Raw genomic sequence first — 20,192 nt, 5'->3', positions numbered from 1 at the left:
TATTTCTTTTTATTTCTAATTTAAGAACTAAAATTTAAACAAGAAGCAGCATTTTGAATTCGGAACTGAAGCAATCCAGACTCCTAGAAATGAGTAATTAAATTACGGAGGTTCATAATGCAGTCAAGGGTGTTGTTATATTTTTATTGCTTTACTAATAGGCAATCATTTCTATCTTATAGCTCTTCTAAACATACCTGAGAACTTTGGAACTAGCAGTAAGTAGATTTTGGTTGTTTGGTTAAATCACCATCATCAACATCTGTGGAGAACTGATAGAGCATACCTTTGATAGAAATGGGAGTCAATGTAACCATATTCTGTGCTTACCATGAAACTTAGATGAAGATATTTTTGTCAGCTTATATGTTCTGGGTGCTGAGCTTTATGCTTCAACTTGTTTAATATTCTCAAAGCTCTGGAAATGTCTGTTCTAAAGATGAGGAATCTGGCCTGTCATGGTGGCTCATATCTGTAATCCCAGCACTTTGGGAGGCTGACACAGGAGGATTGCTTGAGCCCAGCCCAGGAGTTTGAGACCAGCCTAGGCAATATAAAAAGAAAAGAAGAAAAAAAAGACAAGAAAGAAAAGGAAGAAAAACAAAAGATGAGGAATCTGAGGCCGAAGGAGTTTAAGGAAGTTGTCCAAGGCATTTGAGAGGCCAGTAAGTAGTCAAGCAAGATTGGAGCCCAGTGTTTATGATCACCAGGCTCATTGCCCCAGACAAAAAGCAATTTCCTCTTTCTCTAAACTCCTGTGGCTTTGTTTGCACCACACTTATCTCACACAGTCTTGTTTGCACTTAATTGGCTCATGTTTATCTTCTGACTAAATTGTAAGCTTTTTGGAATCAGAGGTTGAAAAAACTGAGAATTCTCAAATTGTGTAACCCAAGAAAACACACCCTCGCTCTGCAAGCTACACAATGCCTTCTAATAGGAAACCAATAAACACTGCAATATTAACACTTACTGTGGGCTAAGCTCTGGCTAGATCCTGGGAGTGAATGGGCATATACATTGGTTGTAAGCATAATTGAAACTCTTTTTTTGTGGGGAAGGAGCTCACTTTTATTGAATGCCTACTATATACATTGTTTTACAAACTTTGTCCCCATTCAATTCTAACTAATCTGTAAGACTCTTACAGAGAAGGAAATTGAGGCTCAGAGATACTAAATGACTTCCTATGACTTGTAACCAGCAAGGCCAGAATTGGTGTTCATGTTTGCTTTATTCCATAGACTATGTTTCTTTTTTTCAAACGGTAAAAAGAATTCAATCAGAGAAATAGATCTATTTTGTTAAAACACTAAAATAGTATAGAAAACTTTCTGACTCCAAGTTGAATTCTTTCTTCTATTATTGTGGCCAAAGATAGAGGAAGAAATAAGTGGGGCTTTAATGTCTAAAGTTAACTACAGTAGCTGATGAAGTAACCTCTTGAGAAAAACTAAGAGGTGTTTTATTTTTTACAATCACTATATTAGATCTTCATGCAATAGAAAGGAGAAGTAAGAAATTGCTTATAATATTATTAAGATTCAATAAATTTTTGTTGAGAAGTTACTATGTGTTAGGGACTATGCCAGTTGTTTACATAGTTATTAGCCACACAGAGACACTGAGGAGAGGTATTTCCAAGTCTATTTTATACACAAGGGCACATACCAAAGCTCAGAGAGTTAAATACACTGTCCAGATTCACACCACTAATAATGTAGGACTGGTGTAAAAACACAGGTCCTGACTTGAAATACAGTGCTCTTTCTGTTATGACTAGTTTTAGTACTATCTTTAAAGGATATCTGTTAAAAAATTTAATAAAACCTAATTTTGAAAGAAGGAATAACTTGGGCAGTGCTTTCTTTGTTTTGAATGCCAGGAAAGTATGGTAGCAATTGCTAATTTCTGTCTGTAACTGTGGCTAAAATATTGAGTTTGTCTGGAGTTTTCATGCATGTAGTAAGCTGAAAGCCTAAGTAAAATAATTATAATCATTTCTGCCCAAAGTGAAACATTTGTAATCTTACTCTCAAGTTGTCTGTCAATTGAATTCTTGTCTGTTTGTTATTTATGCTATATTTATTCAAAGTTTATTTTTTAGGTAAGGGGTGTATCAACATTCCTAATCTTTGTCAAATTTATTGGCAGGCAAATTTATAATAGTGTTTGGTCAGTTGCTTAGGGGACAAAACCAAACAGCATATTGGTTGTGTTATGTTGGGCTTTGTGGTTTTACAGTTTAGGAAGTCCAGTCCTTGTTCAATAACACGCAACCATTTCTGTTTTAAAAGTTTTCCTCTTATATGTAATCAGTGGTTTCAAAAAATATTTGGAAGAGACTAAAGAAGTTTCAATTTCAAAACAAAGAAATAATTCCACACTCTAATTAATCAGGAATTATTTTGTTTCTTCAACAATTAAACATTTTAAATTATCTTTGGAGAATGAGAATTTATTTGAATATTGTTCAGAGTAAAGATCATGGGCTTTAGCGTCAGACAGATCCAGCAATCTGGGTTCTTTTATTCCTTTGTAAAATATAGATAATAATACCTAACTTACAGGGTTATTTTGAAGAGTACACAATAAAATAATTGTGTGTGTGTGTGTGTAGAGTACCAGACACAAAAAAGATGGTTATGGTTTTCTAGTATTCTGACTCATTTGTTCAACATATAAAACATATGGATTTTGAGGACATTGCATTGTTAAGACTAAAAATTAAAGAACTTAAGATAGGATTTCTGATAATGTGGTAGTTTAAAGTCACATTATCCCCTGTCTTCCCAGACATAATCCAAAGCAACAAGGTGAATGAAAAACAAGAATGTAAACAACCGTATTTGGTGAAACTAGGAAGCTTTTAAACCCCAGATCCCACAAAAGGAGGAATATCTGGGCAAAGCAGTGGAAACTGAAGAGCAGGATGTGGACATGGACCAGAGTGGAGACAGTGTAGCAGCTGCACAGCTTAAGAGACAACCATTTTATAAGATGAGGGACACATGCTGAGGTGAAATGTCTGAACTCCATTTTTATAACAGGACAAATTGAATGCACTAACGGGAGCTCTCTCAGACCCAGTTTGGTTCTGAGCAGTGAAGGAGATGGGCCAACCAAATGAAAACACAGACCATAGTTTCAGCAAACAGCTAGTCTCCTTGCAGTGAAGGAGAGTGTGTGTTGTGTTAGGAAAACTACTCTAGCTGCCATGTCCATTGGTTGAGGAAATGTAAAAGGCAGATAAGTATACAAACAAAAGTCCTGCATCACAAGAAAAATTGCTAAAAGCCTGGAGCATGTCTTTGGATCCTTGCCCTATATGAGCAGCCAACAAATAGCTGAAGAAACTCCTCCAGAAAATACTCACCAGTTTCAAAACTATATATATGACACAAAAAAGGACCAGCCCAATATCTTCTTAAAAAAAAAATCATAAGTAAAAATGAGGAAATGAAGAGGGAAACCAAAAGCCGATGAGAAAAAAATATAACAAAACAAAGCAATGTAGCCATGAAATAGACAAAAATTGTTATTGAACATTGTGCTATAAACTTAAAAATAAAACAAAGTAAAACCTTAAAGAAATAAATGTGCCTGTGAAGCACAAGTGCAAACAAAAAATGAAAGAACTCTGAAAAGAAAGGGTAGGTGAACAGTAGAGAGACTCAAAGAAAGAGAAGAGAAAAATAAAACCATCACAGAAATCAAGGAAACGTTGGCATGAGAACAAGAAAGAATAAACACTGCTGAAAACATAGCAAAGACCTGGAGAGGGGATGGGCCTGAGAAAAGAGAGCAAATGAAAGAGAAATTTAAAAAGACTTAAAAAAGATTAGAGAGAAAATGGCAGGTAGCTATAGAAGACAGGCAAAAGAAAGCAAGCATGTACATGGTTAGAATCACCAATAAAGAAAATGGAAATTATGTGATAAAATATAAAGACAAAAATTAAGAGAATCTTCATAAGCTAAAGAGGAATTTGCATGTTGAAAAGGCTTACTAAGTCCAATGGAAATTGCCCTAGAGCCATCAACATAAAAACGTGTCCAAGTCAAATTCAGAGATAATGGACGAATTCCATAGGTGGCCAAGAAAGATGTCATTTGTGAAAGAAAAAAGGATTAAAGTGAACTTAAACTTCTCTGTAATATATTGAATGCTAGAAAATAATGGAACAACATCTACAAAATGTTCAGAGGAAGGATGTGGCTCAATAGTTTGATAACCAGAAAAAATGTTGTTTGAGTACAAAGGCAATAGCAAACAAGTTTGAATATGCACAATTCAGGGAATGTTGTCTCCATTAGACATCTTCAGGAATTTTTTAGAAAAAACTACAGTCAAACATGAGATATCTAAAAAGACTATAGCAAAATTATTAGCCATGAGCATCAAATTTATGTCAGCAACTCTTTGAATAAGACTAAAACAAATATGGGGATTAGGATAATAGAATAGACTAATGTTAGTTGTAAGACAGTAAACCTTACGAAAGTGGGGGAATGTAGTAAGTACATTTATTTCAAATGTAAGTTAAGAGCAAGATGTAATCATAATAAAAGGGAAGGCTGACCTTTAAGTTTGATAAACCTTAAATGAGTCAAAAAGAACAATTTCTAATGTTAAGTCACAAATAACACTATGAAAGACTAAGACATTTACAGTGAAGACATGAGTGGAATATATCTAAACCTCAGTAGCATAACACTAACATTCATAGAAAAAATCCCACTAATAACAGAAGAAATAGAAGCACATTAGAGTAAGAAACTTGAATTTTGTCCCATAGTTCATGACAGATCAAGAGGACAAAATTATGTAATTCTGTAGAAGACCTAATTAATATAATTCATATGGATCTAATTGATATATAAAACATTGTTTCCTGAAAACAGAATAGAACTTTGTTTCAAGTGGCTATGAAATGTTAAAAGAATACCACAAGCAAAATTGCACTAATCACAATGAAATAAAACTAAAAATTAATAACAAGGAAAGAAAATTTTATAAAAACTTTATATTTAAAAATCTTTTTAAAACTCTTATGTGAGGGTGAAAATTCAGCCTGTCATAAAACTAGAAATTAATATCAAGGATAGAAAATTTTATAAAAACTTTATATTTAAAACTCTTATGTGAGAGAGAAAATTCAGTCTGATTTTTTTTTTTTTTGAGTTGGAGTCTCACTCTGTCGCCCAGACTGGAGTGCAGTGGCACGCTCACGGCCACCGCAGCCTCTACCTGTTGGGCAGGTGATCCTTCCACTTCAGTCTTCCAAGTAGCCGTAACTACAGGTGCGTGCTACCATGCCCCGCTAGTTTTTGATTTATTGTAGAGACAAGGTCTCGCAAAGTTGCCTGGGTGGATCTCGAACCCGCGGGCTCAGGCAATCCACTCACCTCGGCCTCCCAAAGTGCTGGGAGTATAGGCTGAGCCACTGAGCCTGGCCGGGCCTGATATTTTTAAAATATAGAAAATAAAAATAACACAAACAGCATATCAGAATCTACAGGATTTAGACAGAACTCTCAGAAGAAAAGTTTGAACTTATACTGTAAGTAGTGAATTAGGAAGCTAGAAAGAAACAACAAAATCAACCTATGCAGAACAAAGTGAAATAATAAAGCAGAAATAAATTAATTAGATAAGTGATTTATAGAAATAGTTCTCTGGGAAAATAAACTATTAACTAATGAAATAAAAAATGGAGCGGGCACAAATAAAATTTAAAGTCGTAAGGGATTTTGTTTACTAAACTCAAGGTATGTGATTTGAAAAATTGAATAAAGTGGTTAGATTTCTAGAAAGATGTTCTAAAAGACTCCAAAGCATATAGAAAATGCAAGCAGACAAATTAACTGAAAAGATAAAACAAAACAGAGAAATCTATGCCCCCACCATCATCAAAAGCACAAGGCTCTGATGATTTTACAAGGAAATTCTAGCAAACCCTTAAAAACCTGATGATGTCAGTGATATTTATACTCTTTCAGAGAACAGGTGGGGAGAGGGAATTCTACACTCTTAAAAATGAAGTGAACATGACATTGACACCAAAATTTAATAAAGATTGCACTTAAAGAAAACTGTAGATCGCTCATATTCATGTTCATACAAATAACTGCAAAAAAATCCTAAGTAAAATGTTGACAAATAGAATTTAGCACATACTACAAGATAAACATCCTGATTAAGAGTGTTTATTTCAACTGGATGCTGCAACTCAATCCTGTGATCCCAGTACTTTGGGAGGTGGAGGCGACAGGATTGCCTGAATCTGTGGGTTCAAGACCAGTCTGGGCAACTTGGTGAGCCTGCATCTCTACAATAAATCAAAAAATTAGTTGGACATGGTGGCTCATGCCTGTAGTTTCAGCTACTTGGAAGGCTGAGGTGGAAGGATCTCCTGAGCCCAGCAGGTCGGGACTGTGGTTGCTGTGAATGTGCCACTGCCCTCCAACTTGGGTGACAGAGTGACTCAAAAAAAAAAAAAAAAAAAAAGAGTGTTTATCTCAGGGACTAGATAATGGTTCAGTGAAATCTATGAACATTACATATGAGGAGAAGAACGCATGATTGTATTTAATATACATAAAAGGCATTTAAAGAAATTAGTGTTAATATGGATTTAATTTTTAAAAAATCCAATCCTATAGTAAAGTAGGGAATAGATGAATATTTTTTAACCCAATAAAGTGTATTCATTTCAATCCCAAATCCAGTATTATCCTTAGTGAGAAAACACTAGAAGTACTTGCTGGAACAAGGCAATAATTTCTATTATCATCACTATTATTTAACATTGTTCTGGAGCACCAACCAATGCAATTAGACAAGAGAAAGAAAGTAGAGGTATAAAAATAGAAAAACAATTGCAGCTTCTTTGATTGGATACATGGAAAACCAAAATAATCAGCTGAAAATTATTTAAAATGGTAAAAAAATAACAACAAAAAGTACAGTGATAAAAAATACAAAATAAAAAATACAAAAACCAATTGTTTTTATATACACAAAGATATGACCATTTAGAACATATAATGGAAGAAAGACCCCAGTTCACAGCATCTACAAAAAGGCTAAAATGGCTAGCAATAAGTTTATGGATATTATAATAATTGGAATGGTACACCATGAAAAGTCTCAGCATCTTGTCAGTTTCTCCCAATTGTATAAGTTTAATGTGACATCCACAAAAATACCAACAAGATGCTTTTGAATCTAGAAAGGTTGACCTAAAGTTAATATGGAAAAATATGTAAGCATAATGGCCAGGAAAATTGATCAAAAGGAGAGTAATGGTGTGGAATTAGACCTCCCAGATATTAAAATATATTACTAAGCCTCGGTTATTAAAACAGTTTGGTTCTGGGCATGAAGGGAAAGGTTATGGAATAGAATATAGAATACATATGTGAATCATAGTGACTAATAATATGGATGGAAGAAATGGATTTTTCCATAAATATTGATGAGCAAATGGGCATCCATCTGGGGAAAAAAAAGGATCCATACCTTATAGCTTACACCAGCATAAATTCCAAGTGAATCATAAATGTAAATATAAATCATAAACCATAATAGTACTAGAAGACACCATGAGAGAATTCTTTAACTTTAGCATGAAGAAAGCTTCCCTAACTATGATAAAAACCAGGAACCATAAGAAAAAGGTTAATACATTTTAGTCACTACATAAAAGAAAACTATTTCTGCATGGACAAAACTGCTATAAAAATTATCAAACTAGAGGAAACTTTTTGGCAACTCATTCACAGACAAAGCCTGATTTACTTAATTTATAAAGAGCTGCTACAAATTGGCACAAAAAAGCCAACAACCCAATATAAAAATGGATGAAGACTATGGATATTCATCTTATACAAAGGAAATAAAATAGAGATCTTCCCTTGTTACCATTATGGGAAGCAGCCCTTCTCATTACTTCTGTCTCGATAGTTTTCTTATTTATATTATAGCATTTATTTCAACTTTTTATTTTTTTCTTTGCTTGTTTAATTGTTTTATTCTCTGTTTTCTAAGATTGTGAAATGTGTGGAGAAAGGGATAATGTCTTCCTCTTCCACGGTTGCACCAAACACAATGTTGTATTCTATTCTAGTCAGTCTGTTATAATACCTTCTAAATAGCCTTCCTTATCGCCTGTGTCAAACACATTCTGATTTTTTTTTGTACTACTCAATAGATTGGTGGAGGTTTACAACTTTAAAATGAAGACATATAAATTCACCAAGTAACCAGGCTACTTACAATGTGAACTGCCTTACTAGGCTATTTTTTAAGTAGTCAGCTTCAAGCACAGGACATGACTACCTAGTAGGGACTTAAAATTTATTTGTTGAATTAAAAAGTATCAGAAGTAGCATGTTTGCCAAAAAAGGTCTTAAATTTTTTTTCCAGTTTATTCTTAGGCAGAGTATACTGCTTCATTAATAACTTCTCAGAATTTTGAAATCAATTTCAATTGCTTTAGATTTTCTTCATTCTTTCATCTGCCTCTTTGACTTTTAAAAATATAATTACCATGAAAAGATTCATAGGCATAATTAGAGATAATATATGAATGACTTCAGAAGTGCTACTAATGTTCACTATTTCTCTAATATTTTTTAGGATTAAGTACTATAATTTTTTTCCTCTTTTAATTTTTATTTTACAATTGTGGGGTACAATTCAGGGTGAGGTATACAAACATTCATTGTGCAAGTACCCTTGTTGATAAGGTGCCTTCCCGACCCCAGGCAGATATCGACTACTGTCAACCCCACTTCCCCCGGCAGTTTCCCGCTACTGTCAATCCTTTTCTTATAGTATTACGGTAGTTGTTCAAGGTTCACTTATGAGTGAGAACATGTGATACTCAGCTCTTTGTTTCTGTGAGAGGTCACTCAGTATTACTATAATTGTTTTTAAGAGATTTTGTAATACTTAGTATTTTCTTTTTCTGGAATCTTTTTTAGACAGCCCCATACTAATGTTTTTTCAATTTCTCCAGACGTTACACTTTTCATTTTCTTAATTATTACTTAAACGCTCACCTCTTATAAAATTGGTTATTTATGTGTCTGTGTATTTCTATATGGACATTTATTTATTATATACACATGTATACATACATATATTTATATTTTCTCTCTTTTTAAATTAAAGGTTTTTGAAGACAGAAACTGAAGTTTTCTTCCTCTATAAATTGCTATAGTGACTATTTTAGAGTAGGAATTTGTATATATTGTTCAAAATTGTTGTCCATTTCTGTAACTTAACCATCATCAAATAGTGAGGGTCATTGTCTAAGCCCAGAAATTCAAAATATCATAGTTGTTAATCTTCAGAGCAGTTATAATCTAGCTTGGAAGAATGAATATGCAGGTAAATGAATATAGCTATCTACTGCTGCATAAAAAATTATTTAAAAAAAAAACAAGACAACTGACTCCTTCAAGAAATTGGAAGAAAAAAATTATTTCAAAACGATATGTTGTTTAACACACCAAACATATGTTATTTGCCAGTTTTTTTGAATCAGAAATCCCAGAATGTCTTAACTGGGTCCTCTGATGCAGAGTCTCTTATAAGTGTATGATTAAGTTACTGTTTGGACTTGTGTTCATTGCTAAACTCAACTGCAGAAGGATCCACTTCCAAGTTAGTCATGTGGTTGTTGAGAGAATTGAGTTCTTCTTGAGCTGTTGGACTTAGGACCTTAGGTACTTGTTGGCCGTCTTCAGTTTCTTGTGATGTGGGTTTCTCCATAGGGTAGCAGGTAGCTCACATGGCTGGTTCCCATGACTGGTTTCCATCAGAGAGCAATAGAGGGCATACATGACATTTATAATTTAATATTGGTAACTTAATAATCTAATCTTGGTAGTGACATCTCATTACTTTTGTTCTGTTCTTTCCTTAGAAGCATCTTGTCCCTTTTCATTCTTTCATTAGAAGCCCCAGCCTATGGTCAAAGGTTCCCTTTAGAGGATTCTTACTACATCTGAATATATTGAACAGAGAGCTAAGACATGTTATTAAAATAATTCAGTGGAGTGAGACATATGGGAGACTTTCCAAAATATTGAGACCCGAGTTGAATCTTGAAGAAAGATAGTCTCTTAATATAGAAAAAATATAAACAAAAGTAGAGGTGAGCATTTAGATTACTTTTGAAACAGTAACAGATAACATAAGTGACAGTAGTATTTTCATTTCCCTTTTAGTGTCTTCGTTAATTGGATGTCTGTAAACACTTGTCAATTATTGCATTTTGGTTTGAATACAAATTATACAACGAAGACACAATCTCTGCCTTTTAAAGTTCAGGTTTTAAAGAGAAGGCTTGATATAATCAGTTAACAGGAATGTGCTTCAGAGTGAAGTAGAGAAGCATGGGAACTTGGAGCAGAGCTATTGAAACCCTGTGTGTGATATCAGTTGGTAAGAGTGGACTGATCCCTGTGATACTAGAGAATGCAACAGAATGTCTGTTTCCCCTCTGTAGTTTTTGGGAAGTTTTGGACATGTGCCACAGCCCACTGGTATTTGTGGACACACATGCCTCTCTGCAATTGCAGTAATGCCTTGGTGATTTGGGAGGGGAGGGAAGGGGGTGGTTCCAATGTGGATGCTTTCCCATATCAAGTTATCAAGTATCAGTATGATATATGGGTTCTGTCTTAGCTGAAATGCCTTTGGAGAGGATTAAAACTGGAGCAAAATAATTAACTTCATTGACTTTAAAGAGGCACAGATTTGGACCACTTCCAAATCTGGGATGCTTTCTGTTACTATCTAAGGTGAATACTCTGAACTTCTTCATATGAGAAGTATTTAAATTTAAATTGGATGTTCACATTAGTGATCCAGTTTCATGTTCAATATTTGAAAGTATACAGGATGTTTTATATTTAAATATTTCTTTAATGAAGAGAAGAAAGCATGAAAATGCATATGTGCCTGTTTTCTACACATAATTGCAGGAGTATGTAGAGAAAATCTAAATCAATTATATAAAGAAAAAAAGAGAATAAAAATTGGCTATGTTTAGATTTCAGTGTTCAAAGTCTGAACAGTGTTTCATTTCATTCAACCAAAAGGAATTCTTTGTATATTCATTAAAGACTAACGGTAGGAAGATGGCATTGCCAAGACTTGTGCACTTAAAAGGATGAAAGCTTGAAGTGAGAGGATTGAAAAAGAACACCATATCCAGACAATGACTGTTTTGATTAGACTCTAAATACTTAAAATATTTCCCCTCACAACATTAACAGATAATGTCTCAAATTAATGCTTTCCTTGTTATCTTGCCTAATGCTGAGAAATATTCTTGTGCTTTTCTTCCAGTGACCATTATAAACAAATTAACCACACACAGCCAAAATTCATGAATGCAACCTTAAGCTTGTATGTGATCACACGAAATTCCCATTTTTTTTCTCAAATTATTAAACAGTACAATATGTTGAAAATTTTGAAAAAGAAGTGCTCATTATTCTATCAAGTTCAAATATCAATTTTTACTCTGATGTTACCTTTTAGCATTTATCCTTATGTGTATGTTTCTTTGTAGGTAATTGCAATCAATGTGTATACAATTCTGTGTTTCACTTTTAAATTTAATGTTATTTGATAAACATTGGCTTATGTTTCTCCATAGAATAAGTGTTTAATTGCTGCCTAATATCATTTAGAGAATCATATGCTTTAAATCATTTCTTATCTCTCATTATTTTCATCTTAAAAATGTCAGTGCCTTTTTATTTCCAGTGAATTACAACAAAGGGACTTTTATCCCAGGATACTTTTAAGATTTGTAATACACATAACTATAATAAATTTCACAAAAATGGTAACCCTGTATAATCTTACCAACAGTACAAATATTCCACAAAAATTTATCATGACACTCACTGGTTTGAGTAATATTCTTTAGAAAAAAGTTTTCTTTTTTACAAGACACACTTAAAATTTGCTGCAGTTTGCATCTCTTTCTATAACTAAATATGAGCTTTGCTTCTGTTCTAGTTCTTTTCTATTCTTTTTAAATGAGTTTTCCTTTCATGTAGTGATTAGTGCTTTATTTTTTCTTATGAATTTGAACAGTCTCTTCGGATAGTATAGGTTTTAAACTATTATAATTGTTGAAGAAAATGCTACCAAATTGAGTTTTATATTTTATTTCAGATTTTAACTTTTATATATTCATATCTGTCGATATTTTTCCTTATGATTTCTTATATTGCTTTGAAAAGGAGAATGCGAGTCTTCTATAGAATTAATATATAGTCTAATTTAGCTTCAGTTAAAAATAATTATAATGGTTATATTCAACCACTTAATCCATTTAGAGCTTGTTTTATTATATAATGTAGAATAAGAATTACAGCTATATATCTTTAAAACAATCTTACTTTATGCACTTTGTTTTGAGATATTCGTTTTTGTATAGATTATTCATTCTTTTCTAATTATTGCATATGTATTTGTATACTAATACTTCTATCTTAGTTATTGATGCTTATGATGTCCCTTACTGTCTTATTTGTCAATTTTTACTGATATAATTGCCCATATGCTTTTCAAAATAAGTTTAAGATTTATGGTATTAAGTGTTTTAAAGCACACAGAAGCAAAAAAAAAATTCCTTTTTGAGATTTCGATTTAAATGTACTACATCTATAGATTAACTTGCCAGGAAAACATACATATTTTAATATAATTTTTTTCATATAAATATGATCTTTCTCTCTTCATCAAAAACAAAACAAAACTCGGAGGTTTTTCAGTGAGAAGTTCTACTTATCCGATGTCATGATAAACCTAGAACGATCACACTGTTGTTAGAATTACAAAGTAAATGGTTCCTCCTTCAGTGTTCCTTAATCTGGTTGTATTTGTCTTTTCTGACCAGCTGGAGGCATCATCTGGGATGACCCAGGAATTACCAGTTGTATAATTTGAGTGAATTCATATACTGGCTAAATACTCCGATATTTGCACTTAAAATGGGCATTGCACAAAATGAGGGGTAAAACTTATGCTAATAATTTAAGTCAGACTTCAAAGAGTTGGAACCAAGGAGGGAAGATCCTCTAGGCATGGTATGAGGGACCTGGATACTTCTGGGGCGAGTGCAGACCCACGAACGTACCAGAAGGTTCTTCACTGCGTAGACTGCACTTAACCTCTGGGAATCCTGGGTTAAGTTCCCCTTCTTTCCAGCACCGGGACCCAAGCACTGTGTCCCTGGCAGGTCCATTTGAGCAAGCCATCACCTTTTCCCTTGGGTCAGCCACCCCAATCCTTGACAGACAGGTGATCCCCAGGGACTTTTGAACCTGGGCGCTGAGATGTGCTTGGTAGCTGGATTGGGAGTGCATGAAAGTCTTTTCCTCCTGAGACTTGACCTCTCGTCTCAGCCAGTGCTGTGATACCGCCACCCTGGAGCAGGGTTTGCCACCTTTATGCCCCCATCAAAGATAGTGCTGGATGCTTACGTGCCTGATCTCAACCTTTTCTATCCTCACATCAAATTCCCTGTTGGGACAAAAGGTGACAGCTGGCAGGAGCAGGAGTGGAGCTACAGAATAGGCCTGGGGCATCTAGGGCTCAGAGAGTGGGTATCTGAGAAACTGTCTCCAGAAGGTGGTAGGTAGTGAGACCATGCATGAGCCAAGGCTCCAGTCCTGGGACACATATTTCATTGTCTCATTGAACTTCACTTACAAAACACAAATTTAGAAAATTACTTCAGTACAATAACTGCAAAGCATTAGAGCCCAAGGCTGGGCTCTGCTAAGAGCAGGGCCTAGTACAACTACTCTGGTTGTAAGTCCATGCAGTCGGCCCTTAAATTTGTAAGACACACCCAGGTATTTCTTATTGTTATAATCAAGACTCCTCTCTTTAGATGTGTTTGTTTGCTTGTGCTTTCTTTTTATAGTTTGAACTCTCCTTTAGTATGTGGTGCCTGTTTGTTGAAAGAATTAAAGTATTTAGGGAATACCATATACGCATTATATACACACACATACACACATCTATCATACTTTTAGCAATGTTTCTGATTCCCTTATTTTTGTAAATATGGTTTGGGGTCACTGAATTATATTTTTCTGAAGATACAATCAAAGAGCTGCATACATTTGTTTGGTTGTTGTGGAAACAGGGCTGGAGTTATGTCTATTCTTCCAACATGTGGAAATTTCAACAATATTAATGATTCTTTTCTAAGGACTTGCAAACAGATTTTTTTCTTCATCAACATTTTACCTCTCCCTTCATAATTTTTCTTTTCTTTAGCCCTAAATGATGACTAGATTTACTTGGAAGACTACTAAAGGATTGCCTAAGAGAGCAATTAAAACTTTGAAATAAACTCCAGTAGTCTTATCCTAAAATTTAAAACACATTTCCCGATAAGAATATAATTATTTAAATTAAAAATATTCTTTAACATGGTATTTATTTTCTTTTTGTTTGTTTTCAGAGTACTTTTATGACATTGGAAAGTTTATTCCTAAATCTTATTAAATAGCATGACTTAAAATATATGTTCTCTTGTCTCTCTGAGTATACCTTATCAATGCATAGATAGATTATGATGTTCAAAATGTTATTTTATGTTTAAGATTGTGTGTACAACTGAGAGTCTGAACTTTGTTGGCCATTAAAAATCCCACGGCTGTTTTTTTCAAGAGTGCTTGCTGCTGCCCTGGCCAAAGTCCAGTCTAAGCAATAACATCCTATTCTGTATACCTCAAAGCCCTGTGTCCATTATTAAGGCATTCTTCTTTGCTTCCTGTTCTAAACATCTGTGTAACATTACTGAATTCATATTAACAATTTTTTTCTACATCTTATTCAGCAGTCCATGAAGTGAAATGATCTGTACATTATATATAATACTATATGCAATGTTGTTCAATGCGTATATTTAAGGTTATCATACAGCTCATTGTTAAGTGAATAATCTCTCTAGATAGTGGAACGGAGTGCTATTTAATCAACATTAGATAACATGCTATGCATGAATTGATTTTATAAAATACACCAAATACATCATTTCATTGTCAAAATAATCATAAGGACTTGCAAACAGATTTAAGTGGCCCTGAAAATAACCTGTTGTAATGTGAATAGGAATATGAATAGGAATGTGAATACGAATGTACTCAATTAAGCGAGTCCTGAAATATACTTGGCATTAGCGCAGCTCAAAGAAAGGAAACTGTTCTGCTTTTGTTGATTAGATGTAGATCATTTAAAAAGGTGCTGGACAGCAACATTATAATTGAGTGAGGATGGAGAAATCTAGAAAGAGTGTATTGTAGATTACATTGAAAACAGTAAAAGTAAATATAATTATTAATCTGATTTTCTGTAGTATCCCAAAGCAGGGAATATAATTTAATTTTTATTCAGAAAGCAATCTTAATGCTTCAAATATGTATATTTATGCTCGCATCTTTGAGCATAAAGGACATTAGAACTGATTTGTATTAAATCAGTTGACAGAGTGGAATTTTTAGAAGGTATACCTTATCAATGCATAGATTGATTTTGATGTTCAAAATATCATTTTATGTTTAAGACTATGTGTAAAACTGAGAGTCTGAACTTTGTTGGCCATTAAAAATCCCAAGGCTGTTTCAGCTCATGAAAGGAATTTTGAGGAGGCCATGTCCCTATGCCTGGAATTTCTTTGCTCTGTTGTTATCTTCTATTAATCCAGTGTTCACTTCAAGTCCAAACTTGTGTACCTTTTCTCTTCCTGGACGCCTATATGGTATAGGGTCATATACCATATAGTCAAGCATCTCTCTATCCCCCTTGGAGACTGAGAAAATGTTCTGTCCTTCTGTATCTGTATGACCTGGTACTTCTCAGGTGCTGAGTTGGCTTGTTTAATCCTTTCTTAGCTTGCTATTTTTAAAGTTTCAACTATATTCCAACTTTCATTGTGGGAAATCTTCAGATTAATATATTTCTTTGCTCCTATAATGCCTTGCAAATATTGCTTTGTTTATAGTACAGTTTAGAGGTTCTTGTTTTAGCTTATATTTATTTAGCTTATATATTTATTTAGCTTATATTTATATTTATTCATGTCTAACCATCAGTATAAAGTTAAGATTGATATGTTTTTAAAAAAGAACAAAAAATTGGTAACACTGTTATTAACTCATGTTAGATATTGTTAAGATCCCATAAGGCAAAAAAAAAATAAAAAAATAAAAAAAAGATCCCATAAGGCAGCAGTAAATATTCCTCTTATTATCAAGGAACCACTTTGAGTAAAGAAAAACTGTAAGGAGCAGAAATCCATTAGTGGAAAGGAAAAAGGAAGTGAGGTACTGGATATTGATCTTGCCAAATGAAGCAGTGAAAGAAAATATTGCATTGTGAATGTCTTTCCATTATTTTCTTAATTACAACCAAGCAACTCAGATTAAGAGAACAATGACTGAGATCTGAAAATAAATACAACCTACTGATAAACTCCTAGGACATGGGAAATAATAAAATTATTGAAAAGGGAAAAGGCTGCATTGAGTTTCAGGCACTGTTATTTTTAATACAAAATGGTCTCTGAAGCACAACAAATTTCTTATGTCTGTATAGCATATGTTACCTTAATGTTTCTTTTGTTTTTAAAAAATAAGTTATATGTAGAAAACTATTAATTATCTGTATCAATAAACTTGATTAAAGAGTGAAACATTTTGGTTACATAGGAAACTGCAAACTTTGTCAGTTGACTTATCAGTGTCATCACTGATTTTGTCGCATGGCCTTTGGCATTGAGGCTCCGTGATGTAGTGAAAAGAGCAAGAAATAAAGAATCTGAAGGCCTGGGTTTAACTTTTATTCTGTCTCTTTTCCCCCCTTTCTACTCTCTTTATGCATTTATTGGGAATCTACTAAATAAACACTGAGACAGTTCCTTCTCTCAAGGTGCTGACAGTCAAGTGAAGTAGATTTAAAAGCAGTCAGGCAATCATAAGACCACGTGATAGATACTAGCTATCATGTTGCAGGAACACTGTGTTGTAGGCTGGAAAATTCTGGCTAATCACCTAAGCCTCTAACGTCTATATAATTATGTCTCTTCTACCCACTCATTAAGTTGTAAAGCTCAAAGAAGTCATTGTATGCAACGAAGTGTTACTATCACGAATTGTAAAAATACTTACAAAATGCAGATAATTATAGGTAATAACTTATTTGATACAATATAGGAATACCTTGTGAACTTAATATATAGAATTTTAAAAATTAGCATAAATAAAGAACTTATTTTTCTTTAATTTAAAACCCAAAACTTCTACTTTTTAATGAAATATTTCTGAGTTCTTTCTTTAAAAAAAAGTCTATTATTTAATGCTTCTGCACTACCTTTTTCATACTTTTATTTTTGCCCTTATTACATTGTACTGTAATTATGTATCTACATTTTATCTCACTAGACAGTTGAGACTTTGAGGGCAGAGTCTATGTTTGTTCAGCTTTATGTTACCAGTGACAACCACACATAGTAGGTGTTCAACATATGTTTGTTAAATAGATTTGAGAAACAATTTTTCCCATGAGGTTTCTTTGTATGTTTGATTATAGTATTTACTATACAAGAGGGATAATTTTCATCAGTCTATTAAAAAAATCCACCCATGTGACAACAAAGAATTCTGGGTGTTATGTGCATCAAGTTAGGGACTCTGAAAATTGGCTCATCCTGACCATGGTCCAGAGGAAGGGTGGGGAATTATCATGCTATATTTCACAGAATGGAGTTATTGAAAAAGAAGGTCAGTTAGTGTGCTGCATAAATTGCTCAGCATAGAAAATGTTATCAGATATCTTAACCTTTTTCTTTACCACCAAAATTTTCTAATTTCATATTCTCTGGACCCGAAGTTTTCTTGTCTGTGGGTTAAGGGCATTGAATCAAGTAATCTTTGATGCCTGTTCTAGCTCTATGATTCTATTTGAGATTGATGGTTGTTTTCTTTTTTGGGGGAGATGGGTTTTCATTGTAAGCAGCTAGACAAAATAAATTGAGTAAAGTGGTGATCTCTGCACTTTGTTAAATATTATGTACCTTCATTCTTTTCATGCTTTTATTATAGACAATATTATCAAGACTACATTAAAGCAAATTAGTAAAAGCCAAAACATTCAAGGAGATAGGGTTTAAATCAGGTCCTTATAGACAGAGAGGTGCAAGGGCAGGTGAAAGAAAAGAGAATGGTCATGGAATGGTGGGGTGGTACAATAGCTTCAAAGTTTAAGTTTGGATATGTAGATGAGGTAGATGAGAGGACCTGGATTGCCTTAGAGAGCTCCCAGTTAGAGGTCCATGTTCAGGCAGGAGAAGAGGACAAGGTTGTACCTGCTGAATGTCATCAAAGGCTTGGCAGGGGATGAAACCAACATGAGTGAAAAGGAAGAGAGGAGGAAATTGCTAATAACACAGCTGGCACAGGGTTGTGTTATGTGAAGAGAAGACTGGAGTGGAAGCAAGTTCTGAAAGGGAGGAAGGCTGATTTTGCCAAATAGTCATATCATTCAATTAAAATGAACTGGAAAGGATGCTTACAGCTGGAGGGATATGGCAACTCGGCAAGCTGTTACCTCTCCTGAGTATTTCTCATCACTGATAAAAGATTTATCTCAACTGTCCATTGTGCTTTGCAAAAAAAAAAAAGTTTATTAATGAGCTTTAGGAGAGATTGCCTATCTTTGTTGAAAACAGGTGTATATTTGGAGGCTCTGGTTAACTAAAATGAAGGCTAATCAGTTTTTTTAGTTTCATAGCATCCTTTGAACCCCACTCTTAAAGAATAGGCTTGTATCCAGTATTTTTTTATTATTATTATTATTGTAGGGAATGTCCTTGATTGTCTACACTCTTTATTCTTATATATATTTTATCTAGTATTCTTTGTATTCCTTTCTACTTTTTGAGTTTTAAATTCTTGGATTATTTCAGTATTATGCAATGTGGGAACATAGACGTTTGGCTTGACAATGCTACTGACAATTTATAGGTCAGGGTGTAACTGCCTGGCATAGTCTTTGCTGTTTTGCATTCCTTTGCAAAGTATGCCTTTGTTTAGTCTTGAGGGAGTAGGCTTCTCCTGTTTTCCAGGCTAATGGCTGTTCTTCTTTGTATGGAATGCAGATGTTTGCATTTTCACAGTTTCTCCAATTGCCTCTCCATTCCTTTTGCAAACTGCAGTGTCTAATCTATAATGAAGGATTGAGGCATTTTCTCTCTTTATTTCTAAGAAAAAATATATGGGTGATGGCAGACAAATTGTACCTCCTTTCCAATTTATCTCATTTATTTTTAAAATTCTACAGTCTGGTTTTGTACCATATGTGGCACATTATAGAAGGCTTGGTTAATTAATTACTATCCTTTGAAGTTATAAAGTCTTTTTCTAGCAGTATGCCTTTGAAGCTAGAAAATGTTTTGCAAAAGCTAAGTGTTAAGAATCTTTAGAATTATCTATTGTAGTTGCACATTATAGTTTTGAATGAAGCCTATATCTTTGTTACATAATACAGGAAACTTTTTGTCCACGTTGAGAACTTAAAACTTAAAATGATGTAACTGTGTGCATGATACCCGGATGAATTTTAATACCATTACTTAAATATATGGATGCTTTCCGGGGGAAAGTAATTGATGCTCATAAATGACCACATTTAGCTTACCTCTTTTTTTTTCCTTTTGAGTTGGAGTCTCACTCTGTTGCCCAGGCATGCTCATGACCACTGCAGCCTCAAGCTGCTGGGCTCAGGTGATCTTTCTGCCTTAGCCTTCCAAGTAGCTGGAACTACAGGTGCGTACCACCACACCTGGCTAGTTTTTTGATTAATTGTAGAGAAGAGGTCTCCCCAAGTTCCCTAGGCTGGTCTCGAACCCTGGGACTCAGGCAATTCTCTTGCCTCGGCCTCCCAAAGTGTTGGGATTACAGACTTAAGCCACCACATCCAGCCAGTATCTATTTTATTTTATTTTTATTTTTATTTTAAAGACAGTGCCTCCCTCCACTGCTCAGGCTGGAGTGCAGTGGTGTGATCCTGGCTCGAACTCCTGGGTTCAACAGATCCTCCCACCTCAGTTCCCCCGGTAACTGGGACTATAGGCGCTCACCACC

At 34.2% G+C, this 20,192-nt stretch overlaps 1 protein-coding gene across 1 annotated transcript in view; it reads left to right on the top strand.

The window, feature by feature from the left end:
• The window catches only part of HMCN1 (hemicentin 1), a 467,592-nt gene that overhangs the window by 83,614 nt on the left and 363,786 nt on the right, over positions 1-20,192 (top strand). The gene's annotated exons all lie outside the window — the stretch shown is intronic.

The sequence above is a fragment of the Carlito syrichta genome, unplaced genomic scaffold (assembly GCF_000164805.1).
Source record: "Carlito syrichta isolate Samal-C Ts95f unplaced genomic scaffold, Tarsius_syrichta-2.0.1 Scaffold315407, whole genome shotgun sequence".
Lineage (NCBI taxonomy): Eukaryota > Metazoa > Chordata > Mammalia > Primates > Tarsiidae > Carlito > Carlito syrichta.
Note: the sequence above shows the minus strand (reverse complement) of the source record. Positions and strands in the feature narration are given on the sequence as shown.